The sequence below is a fragment of the Melanostigma gelatinosum genome (genome assembly GCF_949748355.1).
Source record: "Melanostigma gelatinosum genome assembly, chromosome: 14".
NCBI lineage: Eukaryota > Metazoa > Chordata > Actinopteri > Perciformes > Zoarcidae > Melanostigma > Melanostigma gelatinosum.
The window spans coordinates 13,746,262-13,752,600 of NC_136647.1; positions in this window are offsets into that span (position 1 = coordinate 13,746,262).

Sequence of the window (6,339 nt, forward strand, 5' to 3'; positions counted from 1 at the left end):
AAAGCAAAATGCACTTGACGTCCTCAAAGCACGTGGGACCCCGTAACGCTGTCAACGGTCCAACTGTTGTCAAGTAGGCTGGCTAGATTACAGAAACTCTCTAAAGTGAGAGACACCCTGATCATCTAATCGCATGTCCCTTTTTAAATGAATCACTTCTGTTTGACGACTGAAGCAGGATAGGTGGCGATAGCTCAATAGAAACCTGATGCATGCAACTGAAAGTGACATAAATGTGATGCTCTCCGGTGTATAACAACATCGGCTGGAGGCTATACGTGTAACAGCTGTCCCTGTTATCGAAGCAACCCAAAACAGACTAAACGCCATAAAATAAGCATTCAATATTTAGGCAAATGGTCTAAAAGAAGATAGTAAAATAAAACAAACTGTATAAAGCAGATAAACCAGCAAAATAACGGACCGCTCCGCTACGTGTGACACACGAGCAGATATACAGCAGAAACAAACTGGAGCCAACGTGTGTGCATAAAGAGAGTTTCACTTACTCCATTCTTGCAGAGAAAAAGGTAGAGCACGTCGGGTGCGGAGCACGATTTCTTATCGGGTCCAACAACTTCGCGAGTTTAAAGAGCCATGTTTCAGCTCGCGGTATCCGGGACAGCGCAACAACAACAAAAGAAGAAGGACGAGGTGTTGCTTTGTTGTGGTCGACCTGTAAACTGAGCGGCTGCTTTAATTGTGAGAAAGCATCAGTTCATTCACACCTAGCAACCGACTGCGTCACCGTGCTGCTGAGCGCAGATCCCTCCGCCCCCACCCTCCGCGTCTCACAGAAGGACGTCCCACAAACTCACTGAACGGGCTCTGTTGTAAAAGTACACTACTCAGTAAAGTACTCGTTCCTTTCCTGCTTGTTTCAAAAGTACCACCGTTAATGAAGTATGATTAGTTGTGATTTCGTATAATAGGCTTGCTGTTGTAATACAGCCACACAATGAGATGGCTTTAACGCGTTGCGTAAAAAAGGAAACAAAACGGACAAAAAGTAAATAGAAAGGTAGCAAAAGAATACCACGTGGGCTGCAGTGACTGTCCAGCTCCTATATGTAAAGTGTCAACACTAAACACTCAATCATGGTCAATAATTTCATGAAGCTGGGAAAGTTATAAGCGGGAGGGAAATAATCAGTAGTTCCTATCCTGTTCCGACTAGCTGTAGTGTTGATATATCGTTAGTAATCCGACAAGTACTCACATTATGTAACGCGTTACAACTAGTCATTGTTTCTCTTATAACCCGTTGTTGCTACAGAGACAGTAAGTTACAAATGATCCAAACCCAGATAATGGACTTAGTTTACGTGGACTCGTCTCTCAAATACACACCGCTACAGTTTAGAGACTGTACTTTACTATGCGGCATGGTATTGTTTTGACGAGGGACTATTTGATTCACAGCGCACTTTGTTGTTCAGACGTCTGTTGCATCGCCGTTGCATCAGTGGGCCATGTTCAGAGCGATTGGCTGCGCGTGCCCAGGCTGCCGGTCTGTCATTGGTTGGATTCTGCTACAAGTGAAATCTGATTGGTCAGCGGTAGGCAAGGCAAAGCATCACTGTGTTGTCATCTTTTTTTCTTCTTCTTCCTGCAGTGCAGACTGTGCACATGTGTCAGGTAAACAAACCGGGTGTGGATATCGGTGCTGCACTTTTTCTTTTTCTTTTTTTCTTTAAAGCTGAGAAAAGCTTTTTGTGTCACAGTTTTACCAAACAGCTTGTGGTAATCAAGTCAGACTGATTATGCAGCAGAGCAAACTAAATGAGAGTTTAAGTCATTAAATACCAGGCGGAAAAGATGCTCATCATAGGAAGTCATGTTGTCACCACAGACACGTCTCGTTGTGTTATTATTGAGTTACTTAATTGTAAATATGTCAAATCATGATTTCATTTTCCTTTTTTTGTAAATGCAATTAATAGCTGTCCGCTTATATGGGTCTCAACTACACCAGGACATTGTTTGACGAAACGACACTGAGTCAGTGAATAATGGAAGATATCTTATTCAAGTATTCAAGGATATATTCATTTTACTTCTGCAACACAGAATGAGTGTTATCATAATATACTTTGACAATCCTGTATTTCCGTGGCTCATTTGCGAGAAGCAGCTGGCGGAACCGATTTAATATCACTTGTAATGACTGTCAATCATTATGTGAGAAACACAACTTTGTTTTTCTCATTTCAGCAAATCCTGAAGCTGAGTAAATGTGCGGTTCTCCTGTTGCTATAGTGATAGCGGACACTGCCCCCTATTTTAGACTTGTTTTCTGGTTGCTGTTGCCATGGGATTTGCATCTCTCTCTCTCTCTCGCTCTCTCTCTCTCTCTCGCTCTCTCTCTCTCTCCCCATACCTGCTGCTTCAACCCTTCCTCCATCTCATTATCTCTAGGACACTATGATTTTGTCAAAAACCAATAGGCTTATTTCCAGTTGTGCTGAATTTGCATATTGATGGGACACTCACGATGTACCCTCAAATAGATTTGTCCACTGAGCAGCGTGTCTGTGTTTAGAGTGGAAGTTGGGAAACGTCGAACTCGTATTGATTGCACATAATCACATTATCCAGAATGACTACAGTTGTTTCCACACAAAAGAAAACGTGTCCTAGAGAGCTACAGGGACTCCGTATCTGTATCGATTACATTGAATTTGAGTAGGACTCTGATAGACACGAGTCCATCTGTGTTAATCTGAGTCATTTAAAGGGACAGCCCTGTTGCGGAGGAGCTATTCAGCAAAATGCCCACCATGTGGTAGCTGTATCACAGGAGTGGAGCTTGGGAGTTTTGTAGAAGGGCAACCTGATGCAATCTAGATAAGTGTGGTTGTAATGGAGACCAGATTGAGATAGTGGAAGCTGGTGAAGTCGGAGGGTCTCCCAGGAAATCGCTGACTGCTCTCTCTGTCTGTATTAATTGGTCCACGAGGGCCTTCTGTTTGTGCACCGTGGGAGAGCGAAATACAAGGTGCAGCTCACGACACCACTTACCTGTTGTACCTTTGTCATTATTTCAGGACAAAAATGCCAAATGTGATATGCAGCAAAATTACATTTTGATCATCCAGTGGGCTCATAGTCTGGATGATTAAAGCTGTCCAGGTGAAACAACATAACTAAACTTAACAACAAGTGAGTCAAGGTGAAGCATGTTAAACGTTGCATCAAACTGGACTTCAGGTATATTTGATATTTATTTACAAGGGTGTCCAATCAACTGATGCCCACATTTCATTGTCTGAATATTGTGTAAGGCAAGAAGTCAGAAAAAAGTTGAGTCTGCATGCCAAGTGCACGTATGGCACGTTAGTAAGGGTTACACCATCATTTCATCATCATCTCTCTCAGAATTTATTGTCCTCAACTTTTGCCCCTCTTTGAACATGCGATGGAAACATGGAATTCAGTGAGCACTTGTGAATGGGAGCCTCTCAGGTGGGGATTTGTCGATGTTTGTGCGCGTGTGTTCAGCCTACAAATCACTCCTATTTGTTTGGCACGAAAACAGATGATCACGTCTCAAAAAGGTGACAAGCGTGATGTCATTTTTATTCATGTATGGTGTCTAGGCTAACTTGATTTGCATTCAGCTTTGACAGACGTGCGCCAGTCAGTCACAGGGTTATGTTTATTTACTGTTCCTCAAGGACTTGATGGTAAATTAGAGTTGTTTGATACAGCGTCTCTTCTGTCCCCCCTCTGGGATGTCACAGCTTTTAGGAGAACACTCCTAACTAACGCTAACTCCTGAACCTAAAGGCACACAAAGCTCTGCCCACAGCGGCACGGCGTGAAAAACAAAAAAATCAACTTCTACATCAGCAGGTCGATGGATCGTGGATGGAAAAGTTAAGCGTTGTATGAAAAGTTTGCGGATAACCAAGATAAGCAGATTTTTACTCAAACTTACTGTTCGTGCTTCACTTGTGCTCCTTCAAAATGTCAGCTCTTTAAGCACACACGTCCCAAATGGCTCCCCGGTGTCATTCGCAGCACTCAGGCCGTGTCATGCTGCCCCTGCAGAGCCGCTTCAACCCCAGAGGCTCAGCGTCTATCGCCTCTGAGCTTCACACAGCCGATATTCGCCCGGGCCACGTATGCTTCTCGCTTATAACACAAGTTATACCGTTCACTCAACTTAACTACCGGTACATTTTACAGTGAACTTTAAATCTGTTGAAGTCAATTTAAAACGACTGGCTATACTGAACACAAACATTTTCATTCCTCATCGTTCATCAGTTCATTTTTACGTTACATTTTAGTCATGTGGGAGATGCTTTTTACATTAATTAAACTATAAATCGTATTCCTACACCACCAAACATACTGAGGGCATAGGTCAAGAACATGGCATCCCAACAATGTCCCCCAAAATGATGACGTTACAGACAGGAACATTTAAAACATGAGCTCATTTTAATATATAGCCAATCCTGCTTCACTTACTTTAATATGAATTGTGGTCGTATTTTTACGGTTTGAAGACCTATTTATCATCTTAAAATTGGTTGAATTGAAGTAGATTTGAGAACATGCAATAAATATACTCACAAGTTTTCACAATGCAATGATATTGGAAAGCGCTTCACTTTCATGGCTGCTTGTGAATGACATAAAAAAAGAACAATATCCCACTCTGGGGTGCAGTTGTGGTATTCACAATCTATGTTTTTGTTGGCCTCATTAGGTCAGCGCTGGTGCTTCTGCTTATTCTCCCCTCTGGATATTTTTCAGATATCATTGTTGTGCTCGCTATGAAATCCGAAAAACATGTTTCTTTTATCGTAATTTAATGATTTGTACGTCGTGTACCCTATTTGGAATTCACAGCTGTCATTTTGCATTGCCTTCAAGTAGAGTGAAGATGATTAGTTCAAAGCGGTAAACATTAAGAGTGGAACTTTCACGCGTGCATCAGATGCGTTTAGTGAAAGCTTCTTTCATCTGCTGTGTGTGTGTGTGTGTGTGTGTGTGTGTGTGTGTGTGTGTGTGTGTGTGTGGTTGAGGGCTCATGTTTCGGGGCTGGGCAGGAGATTTTTCTCTTTAATCTCTTAAATTACTCTGAACTCACATGTGGGTATGAAAACTTCTAAATAACAAACGTCTCCGCTGGAATCTTGTGAAGGATGTGTAAGTCTTTGACAGGTGATGCTATAAACTCGCCCTCTTAGTCGAGAGATGTCTCCGTTTCATCAGAATTATTGGAGGCTGTCTCCAGACCGGGTTAATACCTTCCATCAACATTGACAAAAGTCATGTGAGACCCGTCCTAATTCACAGCCCGACTGTCTTATTTGTGCGGCCGGTCTGCGAGCGTAGATCACCCAAGGCTCATTAATATTTCACCCGACAGTAAGGCTGGGTGTCACTCATGCTCATCACCACGGTAATGAGCTCACCCTCTTAAAGATCTGTTTATTATGCAGCCGGGTGCGCCAGAGACTCAACGATACTGAACGGCACGATGTGTGAAAATCTCCACCAAGGTCAGAGAAGCGCAATTTGGTGTGAACGCTGTCAATGAAGCCGAGGATGGATGCAGTCCTCTCTAGTGTCTGAGTTGTGGGGAAATGTAGCGGTGGTGAAAACTGTTCATTTGAATCGATATCTACAAAACGTTGCATGATTTTCTCTTCAAACCGGGGAGTTCAAGAATGAACTTGTAAAGTGTTGAATCGAATTGGTACCTGTCAGGGGCAAGGTGTGCTTCTGTGATTACCGGCGTGTCTGTTAAATATTCCAGTGGTTCCCTGAAATAAATGAATCACACAGCCGCAGTCTTACATTATCAACTATCTGCACATGCACATCTGTGTTACTGATGTGAACTGAGAGCACGGCAACATATACACCGTGTGGATCTATTTCCATACAATAACTTGTTTACGGGGACTTTTTTTCTTCTGCATGAGATTCTTATTTTTTTTTTCTTTTTACGTGGTTTCAAATTTCTCGATGTTGAATCATGCATGTTAAGTTGCATGTCATTTCACTCCATGTTTCTATATTTTTCATGTGGCCAACCTAGTGTAGGGGCGAGCCATGTGATTAATTGCACTGTGCCAGAAATACATTATGTACAACTTCTGTAGATAATGAGAGTAAACGAGCAACTTGACTAATTAAACCACCTGGCTATGTAAATAGAGGAGCCGCAGCGTTTCAAATGGAACACCTCTTGTGTGCTTTCATTTGAAATGTGAACGCTAGCAGCTCATTACTGCGTCTGAGATTATTTAAAGGAAGCTGGTAATTAACGACTTGTTTGCGAGAAACAACAAATTTAGAAAGCAAGAAGTGTTTTTT